The sequence below is a fragment of the Acipenser ruthenus genome, chromosome 10, assembly GCF_902713425.1.
Source record: "Acipenser ruthenus chromosome 10, fAciRut3.2 maternal haplotype, whole genome shotgun sequence".
Classification (NCBI taxonomy): Eukaryota; Metazoa; Chordata; class Actinopteri; order Acipenseriformes; family Acipenseridae; genus Acipenser; species Acipenser ruthenus.
In genome coordinates this window covers 20,834,643-20,858,306 of record NC_081198.1, presented here as the reverse complement: position 1 = coordinate 20,858,306, position 23,664 = coordinate 20,834,643, and the positions used below count along the sequence as shown (strand labels likewise).

The 23,664-nt window shown below is 48.7% G+C and overlaps 6 non-coding genes and 4 pseudogenes across 6 annotated transcripts; all 10 read left to right on the top strand.

Annotated features, from left to right (window-relative positions):
* The first annotated feature begins 1,591 nt into the window (after positions 1-1,591).
* Positions 1,592-1,782, top strand: LOC131738378 (U2 spliceosomal RNA). The gene has a single exon (XR_009329938.1). It is a non-coding gene; the product is annotated as a U2 spliceosomal RNA (small nuclear RNA).
* A 7,047-nt stretch (positions 1,783-8,829) lies between these two features.
* On the top strand, positions 8,830-8,984 carry LOC131738784 (U2 spliceosomal RNA; annotated as a pseudogene).
* A 598-nt stretch (positions 8,985-9,582) lies between these two features.
* On the top strand, positions 9,583-9,773 carry LOC131738198 (U2 spliceosomal RNA). The gene has a single exon (XR_009329762.1). It is a non-coding gene; the product is annotated as a U2 spliceosomal RNA (small nuclear RNA).
* A 7,056-nt stretch (positions 9,774-16,829) lies between these two features.
* Positions 16,830-16,984, top strand: LOC131738712 (U2 spliceosomal RNA; annotated as a pseudogene).
* A 600-nt stretch (positions 16,985-17,584) lies between these two features.
* LOC131738367 (U2 spliceosomal RNA) lies at positions 17,585-17,775 on the top strand. The gene has a single exon (XR_009329928.1). It is a non-coding gene; the product is annotated as a U2 spliceosomal RNA (small nuclear RNA).
* Positions 17,776-18,351: 576 nt separating this feature from the next.
* Positions 18,352-18,542, top strand: LOC131738789 (U2 spliceosomal RNA). Its single transcript, XR_009330041.1, has one exon. It is a non-coding gene; the product is annotated as a U2 spliceosomal RNA (small nuclear RNA).
* A 2,265-nt stretch (positions 18,543-20,807) lies between these two features.
* LOC131738474 (U2 spliceosomal RNA) lies at positions 20,808-21,016 on the top strand (annotated as a pseudogene).
* Positions 21,017-21,577: 561 nt separating this feature from the next.
* Positions 21,578-21,768, top strand: LOC131738321 (U2 spliceosomal RNA). Its single transcript, XR_009329885.1, has one exon. It is a non-coding gene; the product is annotated as a U2 spliceosomal RNA (small nuclear RNA).
* A 565-nt stretch (positions 21,769-22,333) lies between these two features.
* On the top strand, positions 22,334-22,450 carry LOC131738855 (U2 spliceosomal RNA; annotated as a pseudogene).
* A 553-nt stretch (positions 22,451-23,003) lies between these two features.
* LOC131738758 (U2 spliceosomal RNA) lies at positions 23,004-23,187 on the top strand. Its single transcript, XR_009330036.1, has one exon. It is a non-coding gene; the product is annotated as a U2 spliceosomal RNA (small nuclear RNA).
* The last annotated feature ends 477 nt before the right edge of the window (positions 23,188-23,664 follow it).

The window sequence follows — 23,664 nt, the reverse complement described above, 5'->3', positions numbered from 1 at the left end:
AGCAATGACCCTCTTCAAGCGAAGGGCCTCCCTTCAAAGCATCCTTGACCCCCTCCCTTGTATGGGCAAAACCAGGGGCCCCCTAGAGGTCCTCCTAGATACAGCACTGGAGGACATGGGAATACCCCTGGACGCGGTAAGCCAGAAGTCTGCTAACAGCTCCAATTCAACAGACGGTAACAGCCAAAGAATGCTGCCTGTCATAACCCCCCCCAGGACAAAGCTGACCCACACGTTCCGAGGGGCCCTGAGCAAGTTCCACCAGACTTACCTTGTGGGGAGTTGAATAGCCCCAACAACTCCACGTACTGTGCATATAAAGACGGTGCCTTCTTGGACGAGGCAGCAGTGAGTACCTTCTCAGGGGTGATGGGAGTTGCAAATAAGCCCAAGCCCCCTCGAAGCAAGCGTAGAGCTAAGAGTAGGAAGAGTGTCCCGACCTCCCAATCATAGTCGCTATGGGGTGGACGCAGCGACTCCTTTTCTTGTTAGCTACCCTGATGGCCCTGATATGTGTGTCTGTTAATGTCAGGAGCATCAGGGAGACACAAAAAAGATTTGATGTACTAAACTATCTAGCTAACTTGAAAGCAGATCTCATCTTTCTGCAGGAGTGTGGTATTTCGTCGAGCCCTGATTATAGGGACCTGAAGGAGAGTTGGACCCTGGGGGACTCCTTCTGGTCGGGCTCCAACATAGCCAGAGCCGACGGAGTAGGTATCCTGTTTAAAAACCCATTTATTACCTCCCGCAGCAGCAGGGAGGTAGAACCTGGTAGAATTCTGAGCGTGGATGTGACATACAACAACACTCCCCTCAGACTGGTCAATGTCTACGCACCCACTAACCAAAACGAAAGAGTTCAATTTTTTCCACAGCTGCGTCCACTCCTGCTGGGGAACGTACCCGTCATCGTGTCAGGTGACTTCAATTGTGCTCTGAGGGACGTAGACCGGAGCAGGCCACGCAACGACGTGGAACGGTGCAAACCTTTCTCTAACGTTGGTCAAAGTCAGATCTGGATCTCTCCTGTGAGCATTTTGTCTACCCCTGCTGGAGGGAGAGTGCCAGTGTTGATGCAAGTTTTCCCGCCGTTTTACTTCTTTTTTTTTCTTTCTCTCTTTCTTTCTTTCTCTCTTTCTTTCTCTCTTTCTCTCTTTCTTTCTCTCTTTCTTTCTTGCTGTCTTTCTTTCTTTTATTCACATGTGGTGATGATGTAGACAGCAGCAGGTTGTTTCCTGGGAGCATGCAGCTAACCAGACAAGTGTGGTGGAACATGTCCCTATGCCAGGACCTTCTTAGCAAGCCAGCCAGCCAGCGAGGCACAGTTGTAGTTACCCAAGGCACCTTGCACAGCATAGCAGCTTGGCATGACTATTTGTAAGACGCACTCCGCCAGTTTATGTTTTGTTTTTGGTGTTATGTGTGTGTTTTTGCTTTGTTTTGTTTCCTCCTGCTTAAATTGCACATTTCCCCTCTGGAAGCAGCAGCCCGTTTTTTGGGGGTCTGCTTGTGCTTGGAATTTTGCACCCACCTTTGAATCCCCCTGTGCCGTCCGGGCTGGGGGGCCCCGGGCAAGGGCCAAGTCGCCATCGCTTCTCGGCCTTTTGGCTAAGATCAAGTGTAGTATCTGTTCTTATCAGTTTAATATCTGATACGTCCCCTATCAGGGGACCATATATTAAATTGATTTTTGGAATCGGGAGATGGAACAGGGGCTTGCTCCGTCCACTCCACGCATCGGCCCGGTATTGCAGTACCTCCGGGAACGGTGCACACCTTTCTCTAACGTTGGTCAAAGTCAGATCTGGATCTCTCCTGTGAGCATTTTGTCTACCCCTGCTGGAGGGAGAGTGCCAGTGTTGATGCAAGTTTTCCCGCCGTTTTACTTCTTTTTTTTCTTTCTCTCTTTCTTTCTTTCTCTTTCTTTCTCTCTTTCTTTCTTGCTGTCTTTCTTTCTTTTATTCACATGTGATGATGATGTAGACAGCAGCAGTTTGTTTCCTGGGAGCATGCAGCTAACCAGACAAGTGTGGTGGAACATGTCCCTATGCCAGGTCCTTCTTAGCCAGCCATATACTCTGGCTTCTCTTCAGTTCGAATAAATCTTTCTAAGACTAAGGCTTAGAGGGTAGTGGCATTGCCCGCTCCCTCCGAGGGTCTGTGAGAGGTTTGTTCGGGTGAGGAGGAACAGAATTTTTTTATTTTTGACTGGCTTTCTTCAGCTCGGCAACTTTTTGGAAGACTAATGCTCAGTCTGGTTTTGGCTTGCCCAATCCAGGCCGAGGGTCTTTCAAGATTTTGTTGACTGTTGAGAGCAGTTTTTTCTTTTTCAGGCGGTTCCCGTTTTTTTCTTTTTCAGGCGGTTCCGGCTTTTCCAGACGTTCCTGGAGTTAGAGAGAAGGAGGACCTACCATCCAGACGACCTTTGAGGACCCTTTGATGACTTAGACGACCTCATCCCCAGCCCTTGATTGTAATCGAGATCCAGACCGAGAGAGCAGCAGGCGCCCAGCAGAGGGCGCCATCTGGGAGGAGCAGAGGGCGGCCCCGGACCCCGAGGAGGCGTCACAGCCACGATTCTTCCTACGTGGTCTCGGTGCCAAGCAGCGCCCCCTACTCCGCCAGGGAAGGACACCGTTCACCTGGGGAGGGGGTCCCTCTTGCGAGGCGACCATCTCCTCAGGGACTAAAGTAATAGTTCCTTCAACTGCCCAGATTTGCTGCTTACGTTGTCTCTTTTCCGTAGAGAGAGACAACCTGGACGTCCAGAGGCTTCTCCCACCCCAATCGGAGGAGCCAGCTGAAGGATGGCGTTCCGGCCAACCCAGGAAACCAGGAGGCACAATGCGGTGCGCTTCACAAGAAACAAGCAAGATGAAACGGAACCAGGACTGACGAGACTGGAGTTCAGCCGGACCATTCTTCAGAGGGGTATGGGTTTTTCCCCTTCTGACTTGAATTGTTTGGTGAAATTGCCAGGGCTTAAGGAAGTGTTTGAGGTCAGTTTTAGGAACCCCCAAAAGTTACAAGAAATGTGGTCCTTTTGGGGGGAGAATAAATATCTCGCTCCATACAAAGAATTTTGTGTGGATGCACTGACAGACAGAGAAATGAAAGTTGTTACTGTCCAATTTTTCAATGAGGCTGTTAGCGACTATGATATTACAACATGGCTTAACCGCTATGGGAGGGTGTCATCAGAAGGGAGGAAAATTACAGATGAAGATGGGGTTTGGACAGGAGCCAGAAAGTGGCTGGTACGCCTTAATGTTGATCCATCGGGCATTGGAGGCGTCCGCCACATTCCAAACTCCATAGTGTTAGGGCCCAACAGAGGGCTGGTATTCTATAATGGGATGCCAAAACTCTGCAGGAAATGTGGGGAATTAGGACACCTGACGGCCGCGTGTACTGTAGTCAAGTGCAGGAACTGCGGCGCCCCCCACGAGACCAGCCACTGCAGAGAAGAGAGGCAGTGCAATTTGTGTGGAAAGAAGGGGCACCTGTTTAAGGACTGCCCCTCTTCCTATGCCAACATGGCCAGAGCCAGCAAGGCAAACATGAACAAGCCTAGGCCTGAGCAGGAAGAGGGAGCAAGTAACAAAGATCAGTCCACATCACCACCAACAGTATCCAAGACCCAGACTCCAGCACCACCATCATCACCAGCACCCCCTCACCCCCCCGCCCCCGAGACATGTCCCGTTTTACGAGGACCCCTTCCCCCAGCCCAGAGAGAGAGTACAACAGCCACTCCACTAGCTCCTCCAGTAGCTCCTCTGATGCAGAACACGAGTCAGGGAGGGAGCCCGGACCCAGCAGCGGCCCCCCCCTGAGTAGGGCCCTCTCAGCGCCAGCACTCCCCCTCGGCTCTTGTTATGACGCCATAAGGATTGAGTCCGTGGGGGAGGAAAGCAAAAGCGACAGTGAAAGTGAGAGTGAGAAGGAGGGGAAGGGAGTGAAGAACCAGCAGAGGGTGGGGAAAAGAAAGGGTAGAGACGAGGGGGGGAAAAGAAAGAAGATCAGGATCAAAGACAGCAAGTTGCAGGTGGCCCCCATAGATCCAAAACCAGCTAATGTCCACACAAAGTCCCCAGTCTTGCCCTCGCAGGCAGAGACGGAGGCGAGTGGGACGGCTACACTGCCGCCTAGTGGGCAGGTAGCAGCCAGCCAGGGCATCCCCAGCCAGCCTTCCCAGTCGTTGGCACAAACCCTAGCACACCTCGCAGAAGAGGTGTTCACTAATGCACCGAGGGAGAGGTCGGGGTCAACACCTTCCCTGACCAGCAGTACCTCTGTAGCAATGACCCTCTTCAAGCGAAGGGCCTCCCTTCAAAGCATCCTTGACCCCCTCCCTTGTATGGGCAAAACCAGGGGCCCCCTAGAGGTCCTCCTAGATACAGCACTGGAGGACATGGGAATACCCCTGGACGCGGTAAGCCAGAAGTCTGCTAACAGCTCCAATTCAACAGACGGTAACAGCCAAAGAATGCTGTCTGTCATAACCCCCCCCCAGGACAAAGCTGACCCACACGTTCCGAGGGGCCCTGAGCAAGTTCCACCAGACTTACCTTGTGGGGAGTTGAATAGCCCCAACAACTCCACGTACTGTGCATATAAAGACGGTGCTTTCTTGGACGAGGCAGCAGTGAGTACCTTCTCAGGGGTGATGGGAGTTGCAAATAAGCCCAAGCCCCCTCGAAGCAAGCGTAGAGCTAAGAGTAGGAAGAGTGTCCCGACCTCCCAATCATAGTCGCTATGGGGTGGACGCAGCGACTCCTTTTCTTGTTAGCTACCCTGATGGCCCTGATATGTGTGTCTGTTAATGTCAGGAGCATCAGGGAGACACAAAAAAGATTTGATGTACTAAACTATCTAGCTAACTTGAAAGCAGATCTCATCTTTCTGCAGGAGTGTGGTATTTCGTCGAGCCCTGATTATAGGGACCTGAAGGAGAGTTGGACCCTGGGGGACTCCTTCTGGTCGGGCTCCAACATAGCCAGAGCCGACGGAGTAGGTATCCTGTTTAAAAACCCATTTATTACCTCCCGCAGCAGCAGGGAGGTAGAACCTGGTAGAATTCTGAGCGTGGATGTGACATACAACAACACTCCCCTCAGACTGGTCAATGTCTACGCACCCACTAACCAAAACGAAAGAGTTCAATTTTTTCCACAGCTGCGTCCACTCCTGCTGGGGAACGTACCCGTCATCGTGTCAGGTGACTTCAATTGTGCTCTGAGGGACGTAGACCGGAGCAGGCCACGCAACGACCGCTCTAGTAGAGTTTTGTCCTCCGTAATATCTGATTTCTCCCTGTGTGATGCAGGTAAGGACCTGGTGCCTCCCTTTACCTGGGTGAGCTCATCTGGGACCTCCTTCTTCCGTATAGATCTCGTCCTGCATACCAGCTCCCTTACGAAGACAGCAGTAGACACCCAGGCCATCTTCTTCTCTGACCATAGGCTCCTGCAGGTAACATTGCAGGTCCCTCAGACCTCCCAGATGGGGTCAGGGGTTTGGAAATTAAACACCTCCTTACTCGATGACCCCTCCATAGCTGCAGCCTATAAGAGCAGGCTTGTTGAGTGGACCACTTTGCGTGACCTATTCAACTCCCCTATAGAGTGGTGGGAGATGGTCAAAATCAGAACTAAGGGTTATTTCATAGCAGCAGGCAAGAGGAAAGCAAAAGAAAGGAGGGCCAAATATAAACACCTGAATGCTGCCCTCCAGCATCTGAGCCTGCTTCAGCTTCGGGGGTTCCCTGTAAGCGACGAGATAGCCCAGACCAAGCTAGATCTTTCAGTGCTTTGTAGGGAGGAACAACGAAAGGTCATGCACAATGCAAAAGTGCAAAAAATGGAGGAAGACGAAAAGTGTACTCGCTTCTTCTTCCAGAAAACGAGGGAGAAGCGGCACTTGATGTCCTCCATGCTCGACAGCAGGGGGAGGATAGTAGAGGATAGTGAGGGAGTGAAAAAAGTGGTAGAGAACTTCTATAGGGACCTATATAACATCAAAGCTACAGATGACACCCTGATAGAGTGGTTCCTGAGCCAGTTGGAGCCTGACTCAGTGCGGGACGACGAGGAGGAGGAGAAGGACCCAGAACTCACGCTGGAGGAGCTCACCCAGGCGGTTAAGACCATGAACACCGGTAAGACGCCAGGTCCAGATGGCATCCCGGGTGAGTATTACCATCTTTTTTGGGACATGCTAAAAGTCCATTTAGCGGAGGTCTACAGAGCGGTCTACAGGGAGAAGCGGTTGGGCCCTTCTATGCGGGAGAGTGTAATTACTCTCCTTCATAAGAAAGGGGAAGTTAAAGATCTACGGAATTGGCGCCCAATCAGCCTCCTTTGCGTGGATTACAAGATACTAGCCAAAGCTCTGATGCTCCGGCTACAAGTACACCTCCCTTTGGTCATTGGCCCCGACCAGGCTTGTGGCGTCCCAGGGAGGTCCATCACGGATATTTTAATGTTAACAAGGGACATTCTGGCTTATTCTAGAGAACGGAAACATCCCCTCTGCCTGTTCAACCTTGACCAGGAGAAGGCGTTCGATAGGGTAAGCCATGAATATATGTACAAAGTGATGGACCAGATGAAATTCGCTCCTGGACTTAGGGAGTGGGTTAAAACCATATATACAAACATTAGTACCCGAGTCTTGGTGAACAGGTACCTGACTGGTAAAATATCTATCCAGTCAGGGGTCAGACAGGGTTGCCCACTATCCCCACTGCTATATGTCGTGTGCATTGAACCCCTCCTGCAGGCAATTCGTAGGGATACCAATATAACTGGTTTCCAGCTGCCTGGATCCAACGGGGTCCAGGTCAAAACAACAGCATATATGGACGATGTGTCACTCATTTGCACCAACACATCGTCGGTACCTCGGATTAGTAATATCCTTGAGAAGTACTGCACGGCGACCGGGGCAGTGATTAATAAGTCCAAGAGCGAAGTCTACGTGTCTAAAAATTGGCAGGTAGATAGGGAACTGTCGGACATGTACCCTGTCAAAAAGGACAAAATCAAGATTCTGGGCCTCATTTTCGAGAACAATAGCTCGGGGGCCCAGAGCTGGACGGCGGCCATTAACCAGGTCCGTAAAAAGATTGGCGGATGGAGCACAAGATCCTTAACAATGACGGGTAGAGTATTAATAACCAAGTCTATACTGTTCCCCATCCTCTCTTATGTAGGAAAAATCTTTCCCCCAGACAGGACCACCAAAAAAGTGGTGGACCGCATTATCCACCGCTTTATCTGGGGCAGCAAGATGGAGAGGGTAAAGCGAGCCACCCTGAGTAAAGCCGACAAGAAGGGAGGTAAGGGGGTCCCGGACGTTGTGCAGCTCACCCGAGTGCAGGGGCTCACGCAAACTATCAAGAACATCCAGGCCCTGGACAGGAAGGTATGTTACATGAATCGTTTCTATTTTGCCACCTGTCTCAGGGCCTTGGGCCTCTGCACTATTGATAACACCGTGCCGTACTCCTGGGACCCCCCATTGTATTATAGAACCTTAAGGGACACTATATATAAATTGGGCTTAGATAAAGCAAAATTGGCCTCCTGGGAATACAAGGCTGTAACTAAATATCTTGCCGCTTCCCAGGAAATTGAAAAAGTAGCTACTTTCTCCCTCACCCAAAGCCAAAAAATCTGGGAGAATGTGTCTCACAGCTGCCTCAGTAATGTCCAGAAGGATATAGCATGGAACACCGTCCACAGTGCATTCCCCACTCGAGCGTTCATGTTCAGGAGGGGACTAGCCCAAGTAGAAACATGCCCCTATGCAAAGTGCCGCAAGAGAGAAACACCAGCCCATATCTTCTGGGAGTGTGATGTGGCTGGCAGTGTCTGGCTCTCTGTCTCTGTCTTCCTAAACAGGTTTGCTGACACGGCCAAGATGACCGCTGAGACTGTGCTCTATGGGCCTGCGGGAGGAATCGATACCAGCACAGCTAAGTGCGTTTGGCGTGTCATCAATGTTGTCAAGCAGATCCTGTGGGAAGGCCGTAACGTCTGTGTCTATCACAAGCAGGAGCTAGACACTATCACCACGACCAGAAGGGCACAAACTCTTATCAAGGACTTTGTAATTCTGGACATCCGGACCCTCGGGAAGGACAAGGCCTGCGCGGAGTGGAGGATCGCCGGACTTCAGGACGTGAAGATGGAATAAAGGAAAAAACTGGAACCGCTAGCTCCTAGGAGCGGGACTACGGGGCACCGCTAAGCCTTTTATTTATTTTGTCATGCCAGCATTCCGCCCTTTTTAGCTGGCATGACCGTTTTTTCAACGGTGCCCTGGTTTTATGTAGTCTTTTTGTTTCAGTTTTATTGACTTTTATTTGATTTACGTTGAATGTTTTATTTGATTTTGTTTTGTTTTGTTTTATGTATCTTTAAGATTTTTAATGTAAACTATTAAAAGTTACATTTTAAGTGTTTTAAAATTTTAGAATTTTAACTCACTGTTCTATACACTGTCCCTTTTCCCCTGTCCCTGTTTTAGATCTAGGTTTATGTTCACTTTTTTAGAGAGCACTCCCCGGCCCTCACAAGCACTGGTTTTTTATAGATGGTTCTTTTTTTCCAGTCACTTTTAAAACAGCACAGGTTTTTTTCATGTTGATTTTAATCTGTGTCTGTTTTAACCATGTACAAAGCACAATTGTCTTGGTGTTTTTAAATGTGTTTTAAATGCTTTTAAAACAAAATGTATGTCTGTATGCATGAATGTCATCTTTAAAAGAAATGTAAAATGAATGAAAAAACGAATGGGTGTAAATGTAAAAAATGTAAAATCTCAATAAAAGAGTATTAATATCTGATACGTCCGCTATCAGGGGACCATATATTAAATTGATTTTTGGAATCGGGAGATGGAACAGGGGCTTGCTCCGTCCACTCCACGCATCGGCCCGGTATTGCAGTACCTCCGGGAACGGTGCACACCTTTCTCTAACGTTGGTCAAAGTCAGATCTGGATCTCTCCTGTGAGCATTTTGTCTACCCCTGCTGGAGGGAGAGTGCCAGTGTTGATGCAAGTTTTCCCGCCGTTTTACTTCTTTTTTTTTCTTTCTCTCTTTCTTTCTTTCTCTCTTTCTTTCTCTCTTTCTCTCTTTCTTTCTCTCTTTCTTTCTTGCTGTCTTTCTTTCTTTTATTCACATGTGGTGATGATGTAGACAGCAGCAGGTTGTTTCCTGGGAGCATGCAGCTAACCAGACAAGTGTGGTGGAACATGTCCCTATGCCAGGACCTTCTTAGCAAGCCAGCCAGCCAGCGAGGCACAGTTGTAGTTACCCAAGGCACCTTGCACAGCATAGCAGCTTGGCATGACTATTTGTAAGACGCACTCCGCCAGTTTATGTTTTGTTTTTGGTGTTATGTGTGTGTTTTTGCTTTGTTTTGTTTCCTCCTGCTTAAATTGCACATTTCCCCTCTGGAAGCAGCAGCCCGTTTTTTGGGGGTCTGCTTGTGCTTGGAATTTTGCACCCACCAATGAATCCCCCTGTGCCGTCCGGGCTGGGGGGCCCCGGGCAAGGGCCAAGTCGCCATCGCTTCTCGGCCTTTTGGCTAAGATCAAGTGTAGTATCTGTTCTTATCAGTTTAATATCTGATACGTCCCCTATCAGGGGACCATATATTAAATTGATTTTTGGAATCGGGAGATGGAACAGGGGCTTGCTCCGTCCACTCCACGCATCGGCCCGGTATTGCAGTACCTCTGGGAACGGTGCACACCTTTCTCTAACGTTGGTCAAAGTCAGATCTGGATCTCTCCTGTGAGCATTTTGTCTACCCCTGCTGGAGGGAGAGTGCCAGTGTTGATGCAAGTTTTCCCGCCGTTTTACTTCTTTTTTTTTCTTTCTCTCTTTCTTTCTTTCTCTTTCTTTCTCTCTTTCTTTCTTGCTGTCTTTCTTTCTTTTATTCACATGTGGTGATGATGTAGACAGCAGCAGTTTGTTTCCTGGGAGCATGCAGCTAACCAGACAAGTGTGGTGGAACATGTCCCTATGCCAGGTCCTTCTTAGCCAGCCATATACTCTGGCTTCTCTTCAGTTCGAATAAATCTTTCTAAGACTAAGGCTTAGAGGGTAGTGGCATTGCCCGCTCCCTCCGAGGGTCTGTGAGAGGTTTGTTCGGGTGAGGAGGAACAGAATTTTTTTTATTTTTGACTGGCTTTCTTCAGCTCGGCAACTTTTTGGAAGACTAATGCTCAGTCTGGTTTTGGCTTGCCCAATCCAGGCCGAGGGTCTTTCAAGATTTTGTTGACTGTTGAGAGCAGTTTTTTCTTTTTCAGGCGGTTCCCGTTTTTTTCTTTTTCAGGCGGTTCCGGCTTTTCCAGACGTTCCTGGAGTTAGAGAGAAGGAGGACCTACCATCCAGACGACCTTTGAGGACCCTTTGATGACCTAGACGACCTCATCCCCAGCCCTTGATTGTAATCGAGATCCAGACCGAGAGAGCAGCAGGCGCGCAGCAGAGGGCGCCATCTGGGAGGAGCAGAGGGCGGCCCCGGACCCCGAGGAGGCGTCACAGCCACGATTCTTCCTACGTGGTCTCGGTGCCAAGCAGCGCCCCCTACTCCGCCAGGGAAGGACACCGTTCACCTGGGGAGGGGGTCCCTCTTGCGAGGCGACCATCTCCTCAGGGACTAAAGTAATAGTTCCTTCAACTGCCCAGATTTGCTGCTTACGTTGTCTCTTTTCCGTAGAGAGAGACAACCCGGACGTCCAGAGGCTTCTCCCACCCCAATCGGAGGAGCCAGCTGAAGGATGGCGTTCCGGCCAACCCAGGAAACCAGGAGGCACAATGCGGTGCGCTTCACAAGAAACAAGCAAGATGAAACGGAACCAGGACTGACGAGACTGGAGTTCAGCCGGACCATTCTTCAGAGGGGTATGGGTTTTTCCCCTTCTGACTTGAATTGTTTGGTGAAATTGCCAGGGCTTAAGGAAGTGTTTGAGGTCAGTTTTAGGAACCCCCAAAAGTTACAAGAAATGTGGTCCTTTTGGGGGGAGAATAAATATCTCGCTCCATACAAAGAATTTTGTGTGGATGCACTGACAGACAGAGAAATGAAAGTTGTTACTGTCCAATTTTTCAATGAGGCTGTTAGCGACTATGATATTACAACATGGCTTAACCGCTATGGGAGGGTGTCATCAGAAGGGAGGAAAATTACAGACGAAGATGGGGTTTGGACAGGAGCCAGAAAGTGGCTGGTACGCCTTAATGTTGATCCATCGGGCATTGGAGGCGTCCGCCACATTCCAAACTCCATAGTGTTAGGGCCCAACAGAGGGCTGGTATTCTATAATGGGATGCCAAAACTCTGCAGGAAATGTGGGGAATTAGGACACCTGGCGGCCGCGTGTACTGTAGTCAAGTGCAGGAACTGCGGCGCCCCCCACGAGACCAGCCACTGCAGAGAAGAGAGGCAGTGCAATTTGTGTGGAAAGAAGGGGCACCTGTTTAAGGACTGCCCCTCTTCCTATGCCAACATGGCCAGAGCCAGCAAGGCAAATACGAACAAGCCTAGGCCTGAGCAGGAAGAGGGAGCAAGTAACAAAGATCAGTCCACATCACCACCAACAGTATCCAAGACCCAGACTCCAGCACCACCATCATCACCAGCACCCCCCTCACCCCCCCGCCCCCGAGACATGTCCCGTTTTACGAGGACCCCTTCCCCCAGCCCAGAGAGAGAGTACAACAGCCACTCCACTAGCTCCTCCAGTAGCTCCTCTGATGCAGAACACGAGGCAGGGAGGGAGCCCGGATCCAGCAGCGGCCCCCCCCTGAGTAGGGCCCTCTCAGCGCCAGCACTCCCCCTCGGCTCTCGTTATGACGCCATAAGGATTGAGTCCGTGGGGGAGGAAAGCGAAAGCGACAGTGAAAGTGAGAGTGAGAAGGAGGGGAAGGAAGTGAAGAACCAGCAGAGGGTGGGGAAAAGAAAGGGTAGAGACGAGGGGGGGAAAAGAAAGAAGATCAGGATCAAAGACGGCAAGTTGCAGGTGGCCCCCATAGATCCAAAACCAGCTAATGTCCACACAAAGTCCCCAGTCTTGCCCTCGCAGGCAGAGACGGAGGCGAGTGGGACGGCTACACTGCCGCCTAGTGGGCAGGTAGCAGCCAGCCAGGGCATCCCCAGCCAGCCTTCCCAGTCGTTGGCACAAACCCTAGCACACCTCGCAGAAGAGGTGTTCACTAATGCACCGAGGGAGAGGTCGGGGTCAACACCTTCCCTGACCAGCAGTACCTCGGTAGCAATGACCCTCTTCAAGCGAAGGGCCTCCCTCCAAAGCATCCTTGACCCCCTCCCTTGTATGGGCAAAACCAGGGGCCCCCTAGAGGTCCTCCTAGATACAGCACTGGAGGACATGGGAATACCCCTGGACGCGGTAAGCCAGAAGTCTGCTAACAGCTCCAATTCAACAGACGGTAACAGCCAAAGAATGCTGTCTGTCATAACCCCCCCCCAGGACAAAGCTGACCCACACGTTCCGAGGGGCCCTGAGCAAGTTCCACCAGACTTACCTTGTGGGGAGTTGAATAGCCCCAACAACTCCACGTACTGTGCATATAAAGACGGTGCCTTCTTGGACGAGGCAGCAGTGAGTACCTTCTCAGGGGTGATGGGAGTTGCAAATAAGCCCAAGCCCCCTCGAAGCAAGCGTAGAGCTAAGAGTAGGAAGAGTGTCCCGACCTCCCAATCATAGTCGCTATGGGGTGGACGCAGCGACTCCTTTTCTTGTTAGCTACCCTGATGGCCCTGATATGTGTGTCTGTTAATGTCAGGAGCATCAGGGAGACACAAAAAAGATTTGATGTACTAAACTATCTAGCTAACTTGAAAGCAGATCTCATCTTTCTGCAGGAGTGTGGTATTTCGTCAAGCCCTGATTATAGGGACCTGAAGGAGAGTTGGACCCTGGGGGACTCCTTCTGGTCGGGCTCCAACATAGCCAGAGCCGACGGAGTAGGTATCCTGTTTAAAAACCCATTTATTACCTCCCGCAGCAGCAGGGAGGTAGAACCTGGTAGAATTCTGAGCGTGGATGTGACATACAACAACACTCCCCTCAGACTGGTCAATGTCTACGCACCCACTAACCAAAACGAAAGAGTTCAATTTTTTCCACAGCTGCGTCCACTCCTGCTGGGGAACGTACCCGTCATCGTGTCAGGTGACTTCAATTGTGCTCTGAGGGACGTAGACCGGAGCAGGCCACGCAACGACCGCTCTAGTAGAGTTTTGTCCTCCGTAATATCTGATTTCTCCCTGTGTGATGCAGGTAAGGACCTGGTGCCTCCCTTTACCTGGGTGAGCTCATCTGGGACCTCCTTCTCCCGTATAGATCTCGTCCTGCATACCAGCTCCCTTACGAAGACGGCAGTAGACACCCAGGCCGTCTTCTTCTCTGACCATAGGCTCCTGCAGGTAACATTGCAGGTCCCTCAGACCTCCCAGATGGGGTCAGGGGTCTGGAAATTAAACACCTCCTTACTCGATGACCCCTCCATAGCTGCAGCCTATAAGAGCAGGCTTGTTGAGTGGACCACTTTGCGTGACCTATTCAACTCCCCTATAGAGTGGTGGGAGATGGTCAAAATGAGAACTAAGGGTTATTTCATAGCAGCAGGCAAGAGGAAAGCAAAAGAAAGGAGGGCCAAATATAAACACCTGAATGCTGCCCTCCAGCGTCTGAGCCTGCTTCAGCTTCGGGGGTTCCCTGTAAGCGACGAGATAGCCCAGACCAAGCTAGATCTTTCAGTGCTTTGTAGGGAGGAACAACGAAAGGTCATGCACAATGCAAAAGTGCAAAAAATGGAGGAAGACGAAAAGTGTACTCGCTTCTTCTTCCAGAAAACGAGGGAGAAGCGGCACTTGATGTCCTCCATGCTCGACAGCAGGGGGAGGATAGTAGAGGATAGTGAGGGAGTGAAAAAAGTGGTAGAGAACTTCTATAGGGACCTGTATAACATCAAAGCTACAGATGACACCCTGATAGAGTGGTTCCTGAGCCAGTTGGAGCCTGACTCAGTGCGGGACGAGGAGGAGGAGGAGAAGGACCCAGAACTCACGCTGGAGGAGCTCACCCAGGCGGTTAAGACCATGAACACCGGTAAGACGCCAGGTCCAGATGGCATCCCGGGTGAGTATTACCATCTTTTTTGGGACACGCTAAAAGTCCATTTAGCGGAGGTCTACAGAGCGGTCTACAGGGAGAAGCGGTTGGGCCCTTCTATGCGGGAGAGTGTAATTACTCTCCTTCATAAGAAAGGGGAAGTTAAAGATCTACGGAATTGGCGCCCAATCAGCCTCCTTTGCGTGGATTACAAGATACTAGCCAAAGCTCTGATGCTCCGGCTACAAGTACACCTCCCTTTGGTCATTGGCCCTGACCAGGCTTGTGGCGTCCCAGGGAGGTCCATCATGGATATTTTAATGTTAACAAGGGACATTCTGGCTTATTCTAGAGAACGGAACCATCCCCTCTGCCTGTTCAACCTTGACCAGGAGAAGGCGTTCGATAGGGTAAGCCATGAATATATGTACAAAGTGATGGACCAGATGAAATTCGCTCCTGGACTTAGGGAGTGGGTTAAAACCATATATACAAACATTAGTACCCGAGTCTTGGTGAACAGGCACCTGACTGGTAAAATATCTATCCAGTCAGGGGTCAGACAGGGTTGCCCACTATCCCCACTGCTATATGTCGTGTGCATTGAACCCCTCCTGCAGGCAATTCGTAGGGATACCAATATAACTGGTTTCCAGCTGCCTGGATCCAACGGGGTCCAGGTCAAAACAACAGCATATATGGACGATGTGTCACTCATTTGCACCAACACATCGTCGGTACCTCGGATTAGTAATATCCTTGAGAAGTACTGCACGGCGACCGGGGCAGTGATTAACAAGTCCAAGAGCGAAGTCTACGTGTCTAAAAATTGGCAGGTAGATAGGGAACTGTCGGACATGTACCCTGTCAAAAAGGACAAAATCAAGATTCTGGGCCTCATTTTCGAGAACAATAGCTCGGGGGCCCAGAGCTGGACGGCGGCCATTAACCAGGTCCGTAAAAAGATTGGCGGATGGAGCACAAGATCCTTAACAATGACGGGTAGAGTATTAATAACCAAGTCTATACTGTTCCCCATCCTCTCTTATGTAGGAAAAATCTTTCCCCCAGACAGGACCACCAAAAAAGTGGTGGACCACATTATCCACCGCTTTATCTGGGGAAGCAAGATGGAGAGGGTAAAGCGAGCCACCCTGAGTAAAGCCGACAAGAAGGGAGGTAAGGGGGTCCCGGACGTTGTGCAGCTCACCCGAGTGCAGGGGCTCACGCAAACTATCAAGAACATCCAGGCCCTGGACAGGAAGGTATGTTACATGAATCGTTTCTATTTTGCCACCTGTCTCAGGGCCTTGGGCCTCTGCACTATTGATAACACCGTGCCGTACTCCTGGGACCCCCCATTGTATTATAGAACCTTAAGGGACACTATATATAAATTGGGCTTAGATAAAGCAAAATTGGCCTCCTGGGAATACAAGGCTGTAACTAAATATCTTGCCGGTTCCCAGGAAATTGAAAAAGTAGCTACTTTCTCCCTCACCCAAAGCCAAAAAATCTGGGAGAATGTGTCTCACAGCTGCCTCAGTAATGTCCAGAAGGATATAGCATGGAACACCGTCCACAGTGCACTCCCCACTCGAGCGTTCATGTTCAGGAGGGGACTAGCCCAAGTAGAAACATGCCCCTATGCAAAGTGCCGCAAGAGAGAAACACCAGCCCATATCTTCTGGGAGTGTGATGTGGCTGGCAGTGTCTGGCTCTCTGTCTCTGTCTTCCTAAACAGGTTTGCTGACACGGCCAAGATGACCGCTGAGACTGTGCTCTATGGGCCTGCGGGAGGAATCACTACCAGCACAGCTAAGTGCGTTTGGCGTGTCATCAATGTTGTCAAGCAGATCCTGTGGGAAGGCCGTAACGTCTGTGTCTATCACAAGCAGGAGCTAGACACTATCACCACGACCAGAAGGGCACAAACTCTTATCAAGGACTTTGTAATTCTGGACATCCGGACCCTCGGGAAGGACAAGGCCTGCGCGGAGTGGAGGATCGCCAGACTTCAGGACGTGAAGATGGAATGAAGGAAAAAACTGGAACCGCTAGCTCCTAGGAGCGGGACTACGGGGCACCGCTAAGCCTTTTATTTATTTTGTCATGCCAGCATTCCGCCCTTTTTAGCTGGCATGACCGTTTTTCAACGGTGCCCTGGTTTTATGTAGTCTTTTGTTTCAGTTTTATGGACTTTTATTTGATTTACGTTGAATGTTTTATTTGATTTTGTTTTGTTTTGTTTTATGTATCTTTAAGATTTTTAATGTAAACTATTAAAAGTTACATTTTAAGTGTTTTAAAATTTTAGAATTTTAACTCACTGTTTTATACACTGTCCCTTTTCCCCTGTCCCTGTTTTAGATCTAGTTTTATGTTCACTTTTGAACCTTTTAGAGAGCACTCCCCGGCCCTCACAAGCACTGGTTTTTTATAGATGGTTCTTTTTTTCCAGTCACTTTTAAAACAGCACAGGTTTTTTTCATGTTGATTTTAATCTGTGTCTGTTTTAACCATGTACAAAGCACAATTGTCTTGGTGTTTTTAAATGTATTTTAAATGCTTTTAAAACAAAATGTATGTCTGTATGCATGAATGTCATCTTTAAAAGAAATGTAAAATGAATGAAAAAACGAATGGGTGTAAATGTAAAAAAATGTAAAATCTCAATAAAAGAGTATTAATATCTGATACGTCCCCTATCAGGGGACCATATATTAAATTGATTTTTGGAATCGGGAGATGGAACAGGGGCTTGCTCCGTCCACTCCACGCATCGGCCCGGTATTGCAGTACCTCCGGGAACGGTGCACACCTTTCTCTAACGTTGGTCAAAGTCAGATCTGGATCTCTCCTGTGAGCATTTTGTCTACCCCTGCTGGAGGGAGAGTGCCAGTGTTGATGCAAGTTTTCCCGCCGTTTTACTTCTTTTTTTTTTTCTTTCTCTCTTTCTTTCTTTCTCTCTTTCTTTCTGTCTTTCTCTCTTTCTTTCTCTCTTTCTTTCTTGCTGTCTTTCTTTCTTTTATTCACATGTGGTGATGATGTAGACAGCAGCAGGTTGTTTCCTGGGAGCATGCAGCTAACCAGACAAGTGTGGTGGAACATGTCCCTATGCCAGGACCTTCTTAGCAAGCCAGCCAGCCAGCGAGGCACAGTTGTAGTTACCCAAGGCACCTTGCACAGCATAGCAGCTTGGCATGACTATTTGTAAGACGCACTCCGCCAGTTTATGTTTTGTTTTTGGTGTTATGTGTGTGTTTTTGCTTTGTTTTGTTTTCTCCTGCTTAAATTGCACATTTCCCCTCTGGAAGCAGCAGCCCGTTTTTTGGGGGTCTGCTTGTGCTTGGAATTTTGCACCCACCTTTGAATCCCCCTGTGCCGTCTGGGCTGGGGGGCCCCGGGCAAGGGCCAAGTCGCCATCGCTTCTCGGCCTTTTGGCTAAGATCAAGTGTAGTATCTGTTCTTATCAGTTTAATATCTGATACGTCCCCTATCAGGGGACCATATATTAAATTGATTTTTGGAATCGGGAGATGGAACAGGGGCTTGCTCCGTCCACTCCACGCATCGGCCCGGTATTGCAGTACCTCCGGGAACGGTGCACACCTTTCTCTAACGTTGGTCAAAGTCAGATCTGGATCTCTCCTGTGAGCATTTTGTCTACCCCTGCTGGAGGGAGAGTGCCAGTGTTGATGCAAGTTTTCCCGCCGTTTTACTTCTTTTTTTTTCTTTCTCTCTTTCTTTCTTTCTCTCTTTCTTTCTCTCTTTCTTTCTTGCTGTCTTTCTTTCTTTTATTCACATGTGTTGATGATGTAGACAGCAGCAGGTTGTTTCCTGGGAGCATGCAGCTAACCAGACAAGTGTGGTGGAACATGTCCCTATGCCAGGACCTTCTTAGCAAGCCAGCCAGCCAGCGAGGCACAGTTGTAGTTACCCAAGGCACCTTGCACAGCATAGCAGCTTGGCATGACTATTTGTAAGACGCACTCCGCCAGTTTATGTTTTGTTTTTGGTGTTATGTGTGTGTTTTTGCTGTTTTGTTTTCTCCTGCTTAAATTGCACATTTCCCCTCTGGAAGCAGCAGCCCGTTTTTTGGGGGTCTGCTTGTGCTTGGAATTTTGCACCCACCTTTGAATCCCCCTGTGCCGTCCGGGCTGGGGGGCCCCGGGCAAGGGCCAAGTCGCCATCGCTTCTCGGCCTTTTGGCTAAGATCAAGTGTAGTATCTGTTCTTATCAGTTTAATATCTGATACGTCCCCTATCAGGGGACCATATATTAAATTGATTTTTGGAATCGGGAGATGGAATAGGGGCTTGCTCCGTCCACTCCACGCATCGGCCCGGTATTGCAGTACCTCCGGGAACGGTGCACACCTTTCTCTAACGTTGGTCAAAGTCAGATCTGGATCTCTCCTGTGAGCATTTTGTCTACCCCTGCTGGAGGGAGAGTGCCAGTGTTGATGCAAGTTTTCCCGCCGTTTTACTTCTTTTTTTTTCTTTCTCTCTTTCTTTCTTTCTCTCTTTCTTTCTCTCTTTCTCTCTTTCTTTCTCTCTTTCTTTCTTGCTGTCTTTCTTTCTTTTATTCACATATGGTGATGATGTAGACAGCAGCAGGTTGTTTCCTGGGAGCATGCAGCTAACCAGAGAAGTGTGGTGGAACATGTCCCTATGCCAGGTCCTTCTTAGCCAGCCAGCCAGCCAGCCAGCGAGGCACAGTTGTAGGTTACCCAAGGCACCTTGCACAGCATAGCAGCTTGGCATGACTATTTGTAAGACGCACTCCTCCAGTTTATGTTTTGTTTTTGGTGTTATGTGTGTGTTTTTGATTTGTTTTGTTTCCTCCTGCTTAAATTGCACATTTCCCCTCTGGAAGCAGCAGCCCGTTTTTTGGGGGTCTGCTTGTGCTTGGAATTTTGCACCCACCTTTGAATCCCCCTGTGCCGTCCGGGCTGGGGGGCCCCGGGCAAGGGCCAAGTCGCCATCGCTTCTCGGCCTCTTGGCTCTGATCAAGTGAGTTCGGGAAGGCGATTGTAGCAGTGGGAGTACAACCAGCTATCAGAGAGAGAGCATGGAGTACAAGTCGGCTACAAATACTCTCCGGTTTCTTTTGAAGAATCCGGAGGAGCAGTGGACTCGGAAGAAGTTCGTTCATGAGGTGATGTTCAGGTTGCTGGGACTGAGTTTGGAAGAGATCCTGTGCTTGGAGGACCACCAGAAGAAGGGTATGTTTGATCTGACCCTGAGGACGGAAGATTTGTGTTGGGAGAAGAAGGTGGTGTATGAGGAGGCAGTAACAGAGCTGAAGGAGAAGTTTGAGTTTGAGCCGATTTTTCTGCTGGAATGGAGGATCTTTTTTGTGAAGATGAACAGTGCTCAGGTTCCCATGGATGATATCAAGCGTGTACTGGAGGAACGACTCATCCTGAAGGGTGAGTTAGTGAAAACCTGTGACTCTGATGGAGTATGGAATAAATGGAGAAAGGTTTATGGAAGATTTAAGAAGATAAGAGCAAGGGGAGAAGAATTGTTTTTAAAACCTGTTATCTTTGTGGGACCGAACAAGGGAATTGTGAGGTACGCCGGCCAGCCGGAGGTGTGCTACAAATGTAGCAATATGGATCATAAGGCAGCAGAATGCAATGCTTTGGTCTGCAGGAACTGCAATGGCGTGGGACATTTGAGCAAGGTTTGCCCTGAAAAGAAGCGTTGCAATTTGTGTGGTGAAGAAGACCATTTGTATAGGGATTGTTCCAAGAGAGCAAGAAGCTATGCGGAAGCAACTTCAGGAAGAAAGAAGGTGTTTGCAAAGAAAGATGAAGCACAGAAAGGAAAGTTGGCTGGGGGAGTGGCCTCATCTGGGGAAGGCGGAACGGCGGGAAAAGAGGAGACAAAGGAAAGGGGAGGAGAGCCGAACAGGGAGGCGGAGGAAAAGAGTGACAGAAGTATGCTGAACAGCCAACAGAAGTCCTCGGAAGGTTCCGGCTCCTCCGTGGATGATTCCATGGAGGGGGTGGAGAGTATCCAGAGAAAGAGGAAAGTGGATGAGGAAGGGGCAACAGCAAGCTCAAGTTGGGCAAATAGTGTGGAGGAAGAGGAGGAGAAAAGGAAAAAGAAAGGAGTAATAGGAAATACAAACAGTGGAGGGGAGGAAAGACGGTCTTTGGGGAAAAAAGAAGAGGAGATGAAGAAGCGGAAAGACCGAGCTGGAATTGAAAAAGAGGAGAGTGCAAGCGCAGGTCCGGCCGGTTCAAGTTGGGTTTCAGAGTCTGTGTTAAGTGGGGTTGAGGAAGGTAGCTCAAGTCAGACAATGAGTGTGGAGGAAGAAGAGAATTTGATGAGGACGTTTTGCGCTAAGCATTTTGCAGAGCTTTCGGGGTGGAAGGAGAGGATGAGGAAGGGAAGGATTCTTGAAGAAGAGTGGAGAAGGTATGAGGAGGCGAAACAAAGGATATTGTTGTGTGCACGACGGAAGGCGAACGAGGCTTTAAAAGAAAGACAAAAGAAGAGAGAAGGTGAGAAAAAAAAGGACTTTAAGTAATAGTTTGAGATGGAATTGATGATAATTTAGATGGTTTTTTTGAGAAATTGATGTGTTTTTGATTAGAGATGAACATAATTTTGTCGTATTAATTTAAGAAAGTAATGTATTTTTTGAGTATTTGAATAATAAAAAAAAAAAAAAAAAAAAAAAAAAAAAATCTGTTCTTATCAGTTTAATATCTGATACGTCCCCTATCAGGGGACCATATATTAAATTGATTTTTGGAATCGGGAGATGGAACAGGGGCTTGCTCCGTCCACTCCACGCATCGGCCCGGTATTGCAGTACCTCCGGGAACGGTGCACACCTTTCTCTAACGTTGGTCAAAGTCAGATCTGGATCTCTCCTGTGAGCATTTTGTCTACCCCTGCTGGAGGGAGAGTGCCAGTGTTGATGCAAGTTTTCCCGCCGTTTTACTTCCTTTTTTTTTCTTTCTCTCTTTCTTTCTCTCTTTCTTTCTTGCTGTCTTTCTTTCTTTTATTCACATGTGGTGATGATGTAGACAGCAGCAGGTTGTTTCCTGGGAGCATGCAGCTAACCAGACAAGTGTGGTGGAACATGTCCCTATGCCAGGACCTTCTTAGCAAGCCAGCCAGCCAGCGAGGCACAGTTGTAGTTACCCAAGGCACCTTGCACAGCATAGCAGCTTGGCATGACTATTTGTAAGACGCACTCCGCCAGTTTATGTTTTGTTTTTGGTGTTATGTGTGTGTTTTTGCTGTTTTGTTTTCTCCTGCTTGAATTGCACATTTCCCCTCTGGAAGCAGCAGCCCGTTTTTTGGGGGTCTGCTTGTGCTTGGAATTTTGCACCCACCTTTGAATCCCCCTGTGCCGTCCGGGCTGGGGGGCCCCGGGCAAGGGCCAAGTCGCCATCGCTTCTCGGCCTTTTGTCTAAGATCAAGTGTAGTATCTGTTCTTATCAGTTTAATATCTGATACGTCCCCTATCAGGGGACCATATATTAAATTGATTTTTGGAATCGGGAGATGGAACAGGGGCTTGCTCCGTCCACTCCACGCATCGGCCCGGTATTGCAGTACCTCCGGGAACGGTGCACACCTTTCTCTAACGTTGGTCAAAGTCAGATCTGGATCTCTCCTGTGAGCATTTTGTCTACCCCTGCTGGAGGGAGAGTGCCAGTGTTGATGCAAGTTTTCCCGCCGTTTTACTTCTTTTTTTTTTCTTTCTCTCTTTCTTTCTTTCTCTCTTTCTTTCTTGCTGTCTTTCTTTCTTTTATTCACATGTGGTGATGATGTAGACAGCAGCAGGTTGTTTCCTGGGAGCATGCAGCTAACCAGACAAGTGTGGTGGAACATGTCCCTATGCCAGGACCTTCTTAGCAAGCCAGCCAGCCAGCGAGGCACAGTTGTAGTTACCCAAGGCACCTTGCACAGCATAGCAGCTTGGCATGACTATTTGTAAGACGCACTCCGCCAGTTTATGTTTTGTTTTTGGTGTTATGTGTGTGTTTTTGCTGTTTTGTTTTCTCCTGCTTAAATTGCACATTTCCCCTCTGGAAGCAGCAGCCCGTTTTTTGGGGGTCTGCTTGTGCTTGGAATTTTGCACCCACCTTTGAATCCCCTTGTGCCGTCCGGGCTGGGGGGCCCCGGGCAAGGGCCAAGTCGCCATCGCTTCTCGGCCTTTTGGCTAAGATCAAGTGTAGTATCTGTTCTTATCAGTTTAACCCTTTGCGGTCCATTGTCGGACTGGGTCCGACATTGCAATTATTCCTCACAGGTCCTTTGTCGGACTGGGTCCGACATCATTATAGCAACGCAATAAACAGGTGTTTAGTCGTTTTTTCTCCGGAAAAAGCCGAGAAAACCATTCAATTGCCGAGTGGTAGCGACAGGAGCCGAGACAAGTCGGAAAAAAAAAAAAAAAAAAAAAAAAGGCGTATTTCATGAATAGTCATACATGGTATCAGGTATCAGATAATGGGCGTCCATAATAAACAAGCTGGCTAAGTGCGTCAGCGCACTGAGACTATCATGGACATTTGCAGAGCTTTTTTCAGATGTTATAGTAATAAAATAATGACTTTGATCGCATTATTGAGGAGTTTGGTGATAAAACGAGTGATCTGGAGATGATCGATCGGTATGTACGACTATTATTATTATTATTATTTATTTCTTACACAGCTGAACGCTATAGCAAACAAAAGGCTGGGGAGGGGCTGGAGATGCCTAGTGTGTGCTTTGTTGATATGCAGGGCCATTTAAACCAGTTTGACTGTGAAAAAAAATACTTTTAAACAGCGCGTATAAAATTAACTGCGCGTGTGAAAATTAATTATTCCTGGCGTGCCTGACGCGCGATTAATAAATGGACCGCAAAGGGTTAATATCTGATACGTCCCCTATCAGGGGACCATATATTAAATTGATTTTTGGAATCGGGAGATGGAACAGGGGCTTGCTCCGTCCACTCCACGCATCGGCCCGGTATTGCAGTACCTCCGGGAACGGTGCACACCTTTCTCTAACGTTGGTCAAAGTCAGATCTGGATCTCTCCTGTGAGCATTTTGTCTACCCCTGCTGGAGGGAGAGTGCCAGTGTTGATGCAAGTTTTCCCGCCGTTTTACTTCTTTTTTTTTTTCTTTCTCTCTTTCTTTCTTTCTCTCTTTCTTTCTCTCTTTCTCTCTTTCTTTCTCTCTTTCTTTCTTGCTGTCTTTTTTTCTTTTATTCACATGTGGTGATGATGTAGACAGCAGCAAGTTGTTTCCTGGGAGCATGCAGCTAACCAGACAAGTGTGGTGGAACATGTCCCTATGCCAGGACCTTCTTAGCAAGCCAGCCAGCCAGCGAGGCACAGTTGTAGTTACCCAAGGCACCTTGCACAGCATAGCAGCTTGGCATGACTATTTGTAAGACGCACTCCGCCAGTTTATGTTTTGTTTTTGGTGTTATGTGTGTGTTTTTGCTTTGTTTTGTTTCCTCCTGCTTAAATTGCAC